The 14,571-nt window shown below is 34.0% G+C and overlaps 1 long non-coding RNA gene across 1 annotated transcript in view; it reads right to left on the bottom strand.

The window, feature by feature from the left end:
• Nucleotides 1-6,435, bottom strand: part of LOC116584050 — a 53,038-nt gene extending 46,603 nt beyond the window's left edge. Inside the window, exon 1 of the long non-coding RNA XR_004283038.1 lies at nucleotides 6,325-6,435. This is a non-coding gene — a long non-coding RNA (uncharacterized LOC116584050). The remainder of the gene's footprint in view (nucleotides 1-6,324) is intronic.
• Between the last annotated feature and the right edge of the window lie 8,136 nt (nucleotides 6,436-14,571).

The raw sequence follows: 14,571 nt of genomic DNA, 5'->3' as shown, positions 1-14,571 counted from the left end.
GCTGGATGTGGGGCTCAATCTCACAGCTCTGAGATCATGACCTGAGCTGAAATCAAGAGTTGGAAGCTTACCCAAGTATGAGATAGTATTAAATATTGTTTTTAGTCGAAACACGTTGATTAATCATTCTTTCTCCCTTTCGAGTTCTAATCAAATGATAGGTGACATAAGCATGCACATGGGAATTCATATGCAGTTGTCAATTCTCACTTGTAGAGCTAAATTAGAAGATACGGTAGAGTTTTCTATCCTACTTGGAACTGAAGCCACCAGACCCACACAATACTGACTTAACTCAGGTAGAGAGGCCAAAGAATGACATACACTCTTCCTTCATAGCACACTTACCTTTCCACCCAACCTGGAGGTTTTGGCCAGAGGATAAGAAACAGCAGAGAGAATATTTCAAAGGTGAAAGGACAATACAGTAATAACACACTGATCATCATCACAACTTCAAAAATGGGAACCACTAGTTATGAAACTCAGAAATCAGATAAGTCACACAGCATCATAAATGGGAGGATGGAATGTTAGGAGTATAAAGATGGTCCATAAGTGTTTACTATGACATTTTTCCCTTGATAAAAGGAGCTGAACTTTCTTCTCCTTTGTGAAAAACATAAATGAAAAACAAAAACATGTTAAGAAACAAGCATTCTTTGACCAGAGATTTCATATGGATTAGGACAGCTACTATGCAGAAAATGCTTTCTATTTGTTATTTTAACAAATATGGATTGAGATCCTCTTATATACCAGGCACTGTACAGGCACAAGATTTAAAAAGATTTAAAAAAAAAAAAAAAAAAAAGCTAAGGGTGCCTGGATGGCTCAGTCGTTAAGCGGCTGCCTTCAGCTCAGGTCATGATCCCAGGGTCCTGGAATCAAGGCCCACATCGGGCTTCTTGATTAGCAGGAAGCCTGCCTTTCCCTCTCCCACTTCCCCACTTCTGCTTGTGTTCCCTCTCTCTCTGTCTCTTTTTCAAATAAATAAATAAATAAAATCTTAAAAAAAAAAAAAAGCTAAGATTAATAGATTCAGTGGTGTATGGATTTTAGGTCGTATTAGGCAAATTAGTAGAGAATCCTGTTTAGAATCTCTGCAGAATGTCAGATGCTCCACAAAATACAGGTAATAATATTTCCCCCAAAATATGTTATAGTGTCCAACATAATTTATTTGTAATCTACCAGAATATGTACATAAGCATTCTATAGGTATTTGATCTAGTGCTGAGGAAGCTGGACTAGATAAATGATCCTCAAATCTTTTGCTTGAACAGATTTCTTTAAGAGCATAAGCTCTTGTTTTAAACTTCCAAATGTAAACCAGAAAAAGAGTGTCTTCCTGGTCTCTCCTTTATCACCCTCGGCTTGACCTGAGGTACTCCTGAAGAACTTACATCTCCAAGGGACATATTTGAAGACACTGCACCTAGGAGCAACAAGGATTTTTCCCAATTATTAAAGTGTGTGTTCGAAGAATATTTATCTTTAATACCTAAAGCCTAAAATCCTAAATGAAAAGACACTTCTAGCAGAATTACCTCCCCCGGGACACCTGGGTGGCTCAGTTGGTTAAGCAGCTGCCTTCGGCTCAGGTCATGATCCCAGCGTCCAGGGATCGAGTCCCACATCGGGCTCCTTGCTCGGCAGGGAGCCTGCTTCTCCCTCTGCCTCTGCCTGCCACTCTGTCTGCCTGTGCTCGCTCTCTCTCTCTCTCTCTCTAATAAATAAATAAATAAATAATCTTTAAAAAAAAAAAAGAATTACCTCCCCCAAAACATGCTTTTCTTTAAAACGTAACCAAAAACAATCTACATGTTTCTAAGAATGTCTTAGTAGCCATGTGTTTATATGAATTACAAGAAAAAGTTATTAATTATAACGATAATACCATATACATAAAACATTGGTTTTGCTTTAAACATAATTATTTTTCTTGTGTAGTGTTTTAGTAAAGTACTTTCACATAAGAAGCTGTTTAGCAGATTTTCCTTCTTTTAGAGTTTTCTGGTGCCAATTTCTCCAAATTAAAGCAATTGTAATAATTCCCTATTATATTTCTACGTATATCTAAGTATTCATAACAAAATTTAAACCTGAGTATGAAGATATATGTTTAGATATTATGTTTTGTGGAATACTTTCTTGCCCTCATACATCACATAATAATATATATCAATCCAGTGTTTTGCAATGACAGTTCTAGCTGTTTTCTTTTTTCTGTGCTTCTGTTCTTCCTGCTTCTTTAAAACACAAACCATTGAGAAGAAGTGAAGCTATCAGAATAGCCACTTTATATTAGCACTCATAGGACACAGTAAAATTGAAAGAAGAAATTGGCAAAGAATAAGAGCTTGACAGGGTTTTTTCTGTTCTTTGCGATTTTTCCTTGGCACATGCAGATGGCTGTTTAAGAATGGGCACAGTGTTCAGCCTGAGGTTTGCAAACAATGTAGACTTAGAAGGTAGAATAAAGAGTCATCAATGAGCATAGTAATGGCAGGAAATGGTTCCAAAGAGAACCCTGTGTTGCATACAGAAATATCCTAAAAACCTGAAAGTAACGCAAGTGATCACTAATTATAAAATTTAGGTTTTCAATTTGGTCAGAGTGTACCTAGCCAAAAAAAAAAAAAAGGCAGAATAATATAATTATCAAAAAGCTTTTGGGGGCACCTGGGTGGCTCAGAGGGTTACGCCTCTGCCTTTGGCTCAGGTCATGATCTCAGAGTGCTGGGATCAAGCCTTGTGCTGGCCTCTCGGCTTGGCAGGGATCCTGATTCCCCCTGATTCTCTCTCTGCCTGCCTGCTTGTGATCTCTCACTCTCAATCTGTCAAATAAATAAATAAAATCTTAAAAAAAAATCTTTATAACTAGGATATCATTAATCCATTTATTTTCACGTATAACATCAACAAATATTTACAGCTTGTTAGTGTGAGCCAGAACCTCTACTGGGCCAGAGAGCGTTGGTCATGCTTTCACAGAACGATCACCCAAGCAAATTATGTATTTGGTTAAACACACAAATCTCATTAAGAATGATCTCTCCCATAAAGTATTTTCTCTAGGGAGCTGTGTGGTATACTGGAGAGACCATGAACCTTAGAGTTGTAGATAATTTCTTTCAGGATTCTCACTCGGACACATTCTAGTTTTGTTATCTTAGAAAAGTTATTTAACCTGTATGAAACCGTTTCCCTAACTGAACGACAGATATGCTAGCTTCAACGTTTCGCCTCAAATATTAAATGAAACAGTGAACAAAAAGGACATCTCACGTGGAACCATGCAGGTATTTGATATTTTATACTTATTATTCTAAAATTTCAATAATGGAGGTAGAAATTAATGAAGTCCTGAATTTATTTAAATTATTCTCAGAGAAATCCTGTGGGCCAGGAGTGCCTGGATGACTCAGTTGGTTAAGCATCTGCCTTTGGCTCAGGTTATGATCCCAGGGTCCTGGGATGTAGCCTGCACCTGGCTCCCTGATCAATGGGAAGTCTGGTTCTTCCTCTCCCTCTACACCCCCTTCCCCCCCAGTGTTCACATACATGCAAGCACACACAAGTGCACTCTCTCTCTCAAATAAGTAAATAAAATCTTTAAAAAAAAAAGAAAGAAACAAACAAACAAACAAATCAGTTATTGTGAATAACTTGATTTTTTGCCTGTGCAATGCTATTCTAAGGAAATTAATTTTATTATTTCCCTTTACTGTTTCTTGCTTTAATTGTCCCTATACACATGTATTTTTATTTATAACCTGAGGAGGAATACTAAAAAAAAAGAATAAACCAACCTTCATTATTCTCAAATCCTGTTTACATCAATTTGCCAAAATAGCTAAAGTTTATTTGTAACCCCTAAATCAATATTTGCAGTGCTTTAGGGCAATTCACTGACATACAGAGAGAGAAGGGCAGGGGTTGGGGTTTGAGTTGCCTAATGCCAGGTTCCCACTTGAGGTCAGGTGAAGCAACACTGCCTTCTTGTTTCTTTCTCACACAGATATCACCAAATGATGGAGAGGGTAGGGGCGGTGTAGTGTAGTGCAAGAAGCTCCTGCTCTGGGGTTGGTTGTATAGGGTTCAACTCAAGAATCACGACTCTGACACCTGTTAGTGGGGGACCTCAGAAAAGTCACTTACTTTTGAATCTTTGTTTTCTTTTTCATAAAATGAAATAAATCTACCAAGGTGAGTTGTTTTAAGATTATGGTAGATAGATAGATGATAGATAGATAGATAGATAGATATGGAAAATTTTCCCTAGGAGCGATAATCCAGTGTTTGCTAATTCAGTATTTTGGGGGGACATTACAGAACATAACTACCATGAATAATAGAATCTAGTGTAGTTTATTTATTATCTGTATTTCAAACTTTATTTGAAAGTATGTGTGCTATTAATTACCAAACAACTATTTGGAAAATAACCTAAACTTTGGTTAATTTTCCTTTGGAAGAGAAAAAGTTGTTGATGTTAGACTCAGGTGGCCAGGAGCTTCATATAGGAGATAAGAAGTTCCCACCTTATTATAAAGTGATTAAATGTCTCCCTATTTGTGGGATAATAAAGTGATTCAGAATGCATTTATTATTTCTACAGATAGACTTTTAAAATAACATGGTGGTAAAATTTACAGTTACAATTTGTGCAAACAAGAGTTATCAGAGTCTGTCACATTTCAACCAAAGTAATTGAATTAAGTAATTAAAATCATAAATTAAATTACAATGAACATGAAACATCCTCTGTACCTGTCATAATATATTTTGTGGAAATAGAGACCATTCACATCCCTATACTTAGACAGATTACCAATAACTGTAACTATATAATTAGATATAACTAATGCAATCTTTTCTTATAAATCCCATTTTTTGAAATAAAATATTACTTTTAAAGTGTTATAGGTTTTCTATGAGTTAAAAGAATAAACCTACAAATATGAAATATAGCTGAAAACAATACTCTTATTTTAGCCTTTATGATCCAAATACTTCAAGGAGAATATTTTAAATTTAAGCTCCAGGTTACTCAAGATTTTGATCTCAAACAAGATTCAGAAAAATAAGTCATAATAATAAAAAAAACAGTCTTTCTGTGGTAGACATAAAGCTCTTTCAGAAAAGTTTTCAAAGAGATCTGTCAGGCAATGCAGATGTAAGTTGAATTTATCTCAAAACATCTCAAAGACATGCTAAGCAAAGTCAGTTGCCCAGAACTAATGCTCATATATATCATTATGTATTTTAAGTCAAGTTCATACTTAAAAAACTGTTAAAAGAAATTTCAAAAACCAATCCAAGTAAAGTACTTCTCCTTTAGACAAAAATAGCTGACATTTGGAATGACTTGCCAGCATAAGATGTTTTTTATTCTTTTTCTTTTTTGTCTCACTCAGCTAATTTACGAGGTCCAATAAAATATGTGCTGTACATATGAATGCTTATATTTAAATAAAAGAAAATATCAAATGGTGAGTATATGTATCCTATTGTTTCTTCAATGTTAACCTGAAATAAACTGGCATTTTTCTTCAAAGACTGATATGTGATTGTGTGACCTCAATTTTACCAACTCATACTATATTCAGCAGTGCTACAAGTTGGTGCACATAGCCAAAACAATAATTTGAATGGGCTAAAAGTTGGAATTACAATACAATTCCTACTCTGCCACAATGTAATTTCTGTAAAAAGATGTAAAATTAAGTAGGCAGATAACTAAATAAATTCACATAATTTTCTCAGTGGTCATGTGCACCAAGCACAAATTTTGGTTTCCCTTGTTTTTTTTTTTAAATCTGGATACAAATTGTTCAAGGATCACAGAGACATTTCTTTTCTGAACACAACCATACAAAAGGAACTCTAAGGATATCATTGCAGGAAATAAAAGTTGGCAGTGTTTAAAATAACATGAACTAGGTCCCTGGCTCTGTGGATTTTTCACAAAATTAGACAAAATGGAAATGAGAGGAAAGCATCTTGATATTAAATAAAAATAAATTTTAAGGGGGGATTCAGCATCAATAATTTTAACCTTCTTAGTATTACAAGTAACTAATAGCTTTGAACTCTGGTGCCAGATCATTTCTACTATGCTACAGTGCTTCTTTGAAATGGCTTTGAAACACAATTATAAGCTTCATAAATATATTAGCATTCCATCATAGCTGAGTTCATTATTACATGTATTGAAATAAACTTTGGATCAAATAATTTTCCTTAAATCTTGACCTCCACTAAAAAAAAATTACATAAAAAAGTTATAAACTTTCAAGTTAAGCATTCAGTTTGTACCTTCCAATCAGCGTAGTTACAGGTGTTACCATTCTTCAGAATCGTAGGCCAGGAAAACATCAAAGACGACACAAAATATATTATACTTCCACAAAGTCAGTGCCTGTAAACTATGCCATGATAGGCAGAATGATACCCCCTTGGAACCTAGGAATGTGTATGTTGCATCATAAAAGGCATTTTGTGATGTAATTGAATTGAGGGTATTAAAATAGAAAGATTATTCTGAATTATAAATGTAGGCTCCATGTAATCACCAGGTCCCTTACAGGACTGAGGAGAAGAGGAGACAGAATCAGAAATGGTAACGTGAAAAAGCTCAGTGTGCTAGTTTTAAAGGTAATGGAATGGGGCCAAGAGCCAAGGAAATGCAACTGGCCTCTAAAAACTGTAAAGAAGGCAAGATAAAAGGTTTTCTCTTCGTGCTTCCAGAAGGGAAACAACCCTGCCAGCATCCAGATTTTAGCTCTGTGAGACTGATCCATTTGGGTGAACTTGTGGAGTGTGTGTGTGGTGTGTGTTTGTATGTGTGTAAGAAGATTATTTTGGAGGTGACAGAACTGTTCTGTACCTTGATTGTGTTTATAATTGTCAGTACATGTTTTTTAAATTTCATATAATTATACACTGAGTACTAAATTTTACTCTAAGTAAATAAAAGATTTTTGAAAAAGTAAGCTTTCATTAATTTTGAAGGAGTGTTTCACATTTCTTTATAGAAAATTCTCTGATTTTCCTTGTTTCCTATAAATGTTATTTTCTCCTACTATAATCCTCGAAAAGCAAATCAATGTATTATTTTTTCATTATAAACCTTGAAATACTTGTATCAATAGAACTGGAATCTTATGTGTGACCTTAACATTGTTTTGGAAGAATAAAAAGATTATAGTTCACTTTTTCATTCCTTGTGTAAAAATGATTGTGTTCACTCTGTGCACTAAAGTTGGGTTGAGGGGCGCCTGGGTGGCTCAGTGGGTTAAGCCTCTGCCTTCGGCTCAGGTCATGATCTCAAGGTCCTGGGATCGAGCCCCAAATCGGGCTCTCTGCTCAGCAGGGACCCTGCTTCCCCCCCCCTCTGTCTGCCTCTCTGCCTACATGTAATCTTCATCTGTCAAAGAAATAAATAAAATCTTTAAAAAAAAAAAAAAGTTGGGTTGAGACAGGAATGAATAGGAAGATCATGTTAAATTTTTTAAAACTTTCAATAGAGAACTCAGAAAACTCATAATTTAGAAATAGTCATGAACTACTGAATAATTCTACATTCATAAAATTCATACCACTTGGTTCCCAATCAAAAAATTATTAGACATACAAAAAAACAGGAAAATAAGTCTAACAGAATAAAAATTAAAAATAGACTCAGTAGTAACAGAAATCATGAAATTATCCAACAAATCTATCAATCATCTATTGAAGTATTAAAAAATGTAATGAAAATGTAAAGCAAAATAATTCAGATGATGGACTTAGCCTGATAGACAAGACAGACAAAAATAAATATGAACAAAGGAGGCCAAAAATTTGAACAAAGCCAGAGTGATCTCTGGGACCATATCAAGCAATCTAGAGAATATGTAATTTAAGTCCTAGGAGATGGAGGATGAAGAAAAAATATTTGAAAAAATAATCGTCAAACATCCTCCAGATTTATCAAAAATCTTAAACCCACAGTACTAAGGAAGCTCAAAAAAATTTGAAAATCTTTGTGTAAACCCAAAGAAAGTTACACCTAAACATCTCATGTTCAAAATTTTGAAAACTAAGGATAAAGAGAAAATATTTGAGGCAGAGATAAAGACACATTTCATCAGAGAAGGAAAAAATAAAAACAAGCAATTTCTACTTCTATAAAACAAAGCTAGTCAAAGTCAACGGAACATATTTAAAGAGTGGAGAGGGGAAAAAAAATCTGGAATTCTATACCTAGTGAAAATACTCTTCAAAAAATGAAAGCAAAGTCAAGTCATTTTCAGAAAATAAAAAGGTAAAAGAATTTGTCACTGGTGCTTATACTATAAGAAAATTTGAAACATCTTAGTTTATAGAGACTCAAGAAGGAGCAATAATACAAATAGTGGAAGGGTGACCAAACAGACTTTGGTTGTAGTGAATAGTAATAGGCAAAATTAATATTAGAGTAAAAAAAAAAAAAAAAAAGATAATTTTGATTAAGAGAAAACAGCATTTTGTTTTATCCCATGGGTTTTGTGGTCATATTATTAATTTGTTTAAAATGAATAATCTGACACTATTTTATAAAATGTATCACAACTGAAAGAGAAGGATTACAAGAATAAAGACTGTGAAAGGGATGTTTACTAGTACCTGTAAACATCCTCCTCCCCCGCCTCCTTCTCCATTTTATTTTTTTCAAGTGTATCGCTGCACCCAATGTGGGGCTCTAGCTCATAAGCCCAAGCTCAAGAGTAACAGGCTCTTCTGCCTGAGCTTGCCAGGCGTATTTTCAGTCTGGTAATTAATGATTAATGCTTAGTCAACCTGAAGAACTGCAAATTTTGGAAAGGGAGGATTTTTCAAGAAAACATAATCTTTTCCCCAAGTCTCAGAAAGTCAGGTATATACCTTCAACACTCCTCTTCCTGCCTCTGGGATTAAGTTCCAAATCTTTAAAATCACTCTCATAAATGTGTTATATACCTCATTCATGTTTAGGTGGGGAGATAAAACAGTATTGAAGACCAGTATTATACAGAGTGTGTTAATTAATTGCATAATGAGAAAGTGGTTTTTAAAAATACAAGAGAACGTTTATGAGGTCTGAATACAAATGGATAAATTGACTGTTCTTTCACATTACTGACTTGTGATAGCAGATAACAGCATTCTAGGCAAAAGAAGCTGCCTGTTTTTTAACCTAGGATAAGTTTTTATACCTGTAATGTTAACTGAAAAGAACATTACAAGCACAGTTTGTCTTTATTTTTAATGCATTATACTTCCATTATACAATTGGTAGACATTACTAGGTACCTGGTTATATGAAATGAATGCATTCCAGGAGCCGGACACTCAAAATCCAGGTAGAGCTGACTTATTCCATAAACCATATCTAAGTCATTTCCTCTCATTGTGGTTGTCCAAAGTCCTATACGAGATTTTCAGTAAATTCTTCAGAAGCTTCCATTTTCATATAAGGTCCTGCTTCTGTGCATGTAGGAAAAAGTACATTTTCTTTTTTTTAACCAGAGAAATTTTTTCTAAATAGAATGCTAATTTTATTACATTTAATCGAAAATTTTACATTGTTTTACAAAACAGGGAAACATCGAGGAACTAAATAAACGTTAGCATTGTTCCCCTGCTTTCAATCTTCTCTGCAATGCTGGGAACACTATACATAATCTGCAACACAAGTTGGTCTTTCTGATCCTAAACAAACAGGGTTTTGGTGGGGAGGGGGTGGGACGTTGGGTGAGCTTGGTGGTGAGTGTTATGGAGGGCACGTATTACATGGATCACTGGTGTGGTGCATAAACAATGAATGCTGGGACACTGAAAAGAAATAAAATAAAATAAAATAATAAAACCATTGAGTATTAATGCTTATTTGAGTATTTTCATAGAAAACATGGCATGTCTCTGAGGTGGCCAGCAATGCTACTGGCAGCATTATCTGTGTCTCTAGGAGAATGGAAGATGGGAAGAAGGAAGAGATTACACAGGTATTATAGTTCCCACATTGATGAATGGATGGTTTTATGGAAAACTTCTGGTTTAGTACATTGGCTAGGATAAAGACTTTTAATCCACTGGTAAAACAATTCCAGAAAGAACCTGTGGTCCCACCACTCCAGCAGAAAGTTTTCTGCTTAAAGAATAAGGTCAGATATATTAACACTTAAAGCTCTAAAAAAAATGGATAAGCTCTTTTAAGAGCTGCTCAGTTGTTCAAATTAATGTGAAGCAGGCACTATGGTATGAAATGCTGATGCCTTCCAGAAACTTAGCAATTGGAAAAGTTACTCTGACTGTATTTGCTGAATGAAAGGAATTATTGATAAATCGTGTCATTGAATATGATATCATCATATTTCCTATGGACTGAATTGTGCCTCCTGCCCATACTTCATAGGTTGAAGCCCTACTCCCCAGTGTGACTGCATTTTCAGAAAGGGTCTTTAGGAGGTGATTAAAGTTAAGTGAGACCATTAGGGTGGGGCCAGTCCAATAAGGTTGATGACCTCATAAGAAGAGGAAGGGAAAGAGATCATTCTCTCTATATCTGTGCACTCATGTGAAGACACAGTGAAAAGGCAGCCATCTACAAGCCAGGAAGAGAGCACTCACCAGGAAAACAATCAGCAGGCATCTTGAGCTGAGACTTCTAGCCTTCAGAATCATGAGAAAATAAGTTTCTGTTATTTAAGCTCCTTGGTGTATGGTATTTTGTTATGGAAGCCCAAGTTAACCAAGATAGTAGTTATTTCCTAAGTATTAATCTGCTGCCTGATAGACATATATGTCTCACTAAGTTTCACACTAAAAAGCATTAACAGCAAGATCATATTTTTTAATAGGTCATAGAAAAGAGAATCATAATTTTTAACTGAAACTGACTTCATGATATGTTAGTAGTTATTATCATGGCTACATTCAGTTTTCTTGTTGCCTTGGATAAATTTTCTCCCTATTCTCTATTGGGTAAGGTTATCTTGTTCTTTCTAATTTCCAAAATATAACTTAGATCTGTTGCCTTAGAATTTGACTCACATATTAACTAATCATATCTAGAATGATGTATTTATTCATATTATTCATATACAAGACATTTTAGAAAAATAAAATTTTATTTTAATAATAAATAAAGTAATAATAGTAAACAATAATAGTAATTATAGTAAATAATAATCATTTAGAAATACAGCATCACATTTGCAGTTGGTCAAAGACTCCAAATATTGGTCATTCAAAGTAAAAGGAACGTATGTATTTATTAATAATAAAGGTACAGGGGCTCAATTCAAGGTAGGGTATACTCTAAATTCCCACCACCAATTTCCCATAAATTCAATACTTGGAACAATGAAAAAAAGTTAGTCACAGAACATGTTCAGTTTCATATATTTTGTATATTTTTATAATTACATCTAAAACTCAGGAGCCATGTGCTAACATAAACATTTCTCTCCATAATTTTACTAAGTTTTAGTTATGATTCTCTATGTGAAATATCTAGGCCTGGTTCTGCTTGTAACATCCAATAAATTATCTCATTTCTCGTCATTTATTTTATTTTTATGAAGATGGTATACTTATGTTTCACTAATATAGTTGAAACTCATAAACTTTCATTTAATCAAGAAAGATATGTTACATAGGACAGATTTTATATATATGAGAATGAAACAAAATATATTAAAATATATATAAAATTTTACTAAAATATATATAAATGTAATTCCTAAATAAAATTATCAACATAAAACTAAGACATTTGCAGTTTCTTAAGTTATTTTCATTCCCTTCAGAAGACCAAATCATAAGCATTTTGCTTAATTCTTCATAGAAAATGACAGTAAGAAATTCAATTTGTAGGAAAAAAAAAAACTTCTTTTAATCCTAACAACTATGTTTTCTACAGAAAACAAAACTGATATTTCCCCTTATGAAAAAATAAAATTGAGCCAGTCACTAGAATATTGAATTATTTTAAAAGCAAGATTATATATGTATGTATATATGTATGTGTGTGTATATATACATATATTTATATACACACATACCTATACGTATATGGTATGTAGACTTACATGTACATGTGTGCATGTATATATATTGTGTGTATATATATCTAGATAGATAGATAGATAGTAACCAACATCACATTTTCTGTTCTTTTTTACACAGGTGAAACTTTAAAATAATAGCTTTTTTTTCTATTTGTATAGTATATTTTAAATGAACTATCAAGTACATCCTTGGAGTTGGAACAATAAGTTTCTTGCTATTTGAGGAGGTAAGGAGATTTTATTTTCCCTCTAAGCCAAATTATTTTTTCATACAAAGTATAAAAATCAAGTGGCATTCAGGTAGTATAAAACTGTCTATTTTTATATATGTATCTTTTTTTTAAATATTTTATTTATTTATTTGACAGAGAGAGAGCACAAGTAAACAGAGCAGCAGGCAGAGGGAAAGAGAGAGAAGCAGGCTCTCTGCTCAGCAGAGAGCCCCATGTGGGGCTCAATCCAGGACCCTGGAATCATGACCTGAGCCGAAGGCAGCTGCTTAACCAACTGAGCCACCCAGGCGCCCCTATATGTATCTTTATATGATCATAAATCATATGGATATCCCCTCCTCATTTTGTTCCCTTTCCCCAATAATTCCTTTGCCAATTAGTTTTTCTGTCATTCTATTATTCTTTTCTGAGCCTAAAAACTATTCCTAATCAACTTTTATTCTTAAACATATTAATTTCTCCAAAGTTTCAGAGGGTCTGAGAACTTATCCTACTTACAAGCTAATAATGAGCCTTCCACAACCTCATGAATAGTGCCAGAAGACATGATACACCTGGAGATAGTATTTTATTACTCACAGCACAGCGGACACCACTGGCTTCATATTTGCATCAGTTTCTCTTATCCTTCAGATCCATGAGGTGACATGAAACAACCAAGGTAAATGGTGCACACTAAATGAATTTGTGTTAATACTGTGGCACCTCAGACTTTGGGAACCCTGATACATTATGCTGTAATGAACTGCAAGGAAACATGCCTGACCTTTTCCCCAGAGGGAGATATTATCTTTATTATTCTGCATAGTAAATGAACGTATTCTCTGATCCAGAGGGAGATATTACTTTTATCTTTCAAGGTTTTTTGCTACTCAAACATCTTGAAAATATGGTCTGGGCATAAAGCTGACAGTGTCTTGGCTCACAAAATATATAGGAATGTGAGTGACCTCCCAACATAACCTTTTCCCTTAAAAAAAAAAAGTATATAATAATAAAAACATTAGCAGTTACCTGGCTTTAACACATATACACACACAGCACACAAATACCTTGTTCTTTTGTCATGTTTAACTTATATTTAGTGTCACTATAAAAATTATGTGGCACAGTACAAAAGAAAGTGCTTTGTAATTCAACTTACACAAATGTAATTATCACTCTGTTGTTTATTGTTTAGATCTTCTGTTTCCATTTCACCTAATATTGCCACATAACAAAGGGCATGCCTTCCCTCAGAAGATTTTTCTATATTAGAGAAGGGTTCTATATGAGCAAAATGACTTCTGAGACTTAGAGTAACTATAGAAGTATACAAAGTATATGACACTAAAAATATTGCATGATTCCTATTAAACATTTTCATTGTTCCAAATAGTTTATGAAAACTATTAGTAAAAAATAATCCTCTATTAATTCCTTTTATTTACAGATAAGGACTAAACTATTTATAGCCAGGACAGCACACCTGATACTGATAAGTAATTTTAAATTTCCCAGCCACTACATTTCAAAAGGCAAAATGAAATAATAATAATAATCATATTTTATACAAAATATCTAAAATTATTACCATTTAAACATATACTTAATAAAAATTACTAATGAGAAAATTCTCATTCTGTTTCTCATACTAAGTCTTCAAAATCCAGTGTGTATTTTCTAGTTTTAGCACATCTCAGTTCAGATACTATTTTTTATTGGACATAGTCATATCCAATAAAATGTATTTCGAGTTCTTCATTTCATCTAATTTTTATTTCAGGGGCTCAATAACCATATGCAACTATTGGTTATCCTACTGGACAATGCAGAGTTAGAAGCTATTGAGGCAGAATTTGTGTTATTTCTCAAGTCGACTTGGTAGATTCCTTCCCACCACGTTCTGTTTTTAAAGGTGTCTCAGATACATGGATTACTAGTTCAGGCCTGGAGAATCCATTTCTAAGAGACTGAATATAAAATATTTGCAAGACAGTGCTGCTAAACACCAGCAAATGGAGGCCAACAGCAACAGGAGTAAACAGAACCATATCCAGACTCTGAGTGGAAAGAAAGGTATCAGCACTGATAAAAGCAAGGGTACAACTTGAAGAATGTGGCTGACGTATATCAAGAGTGAAGGGAGAGGGCAAATAAAAGTGATGGGAGAGGCTTTGAATAGGATACTAAGAGCTAAGAAGATTCTAACTGGTGTAAAGTGGTATCTTATTGTGGTTTTGATTTGTATTTCTCTGATGGCTAATGATGATGAACAT

This window comes from Mustela erminea, chromosome 2 (assembly GCF_009829155.1).
Source record: "Mustela erminea isolate mMusErm1 chromosome 2, mMusErm1.Pri, whole genome shotgun sequence".
Classification (NCBI taxonomy): domain Eukaryota; kingdom Metazoa; phylum Chordata; class Mammalia; order Carnivora; family Mustelidae; genus Mustela; species Mustela erminea.
This window is presented reverse-complemented; position numbering and strand designations above follow the sequence as displayed.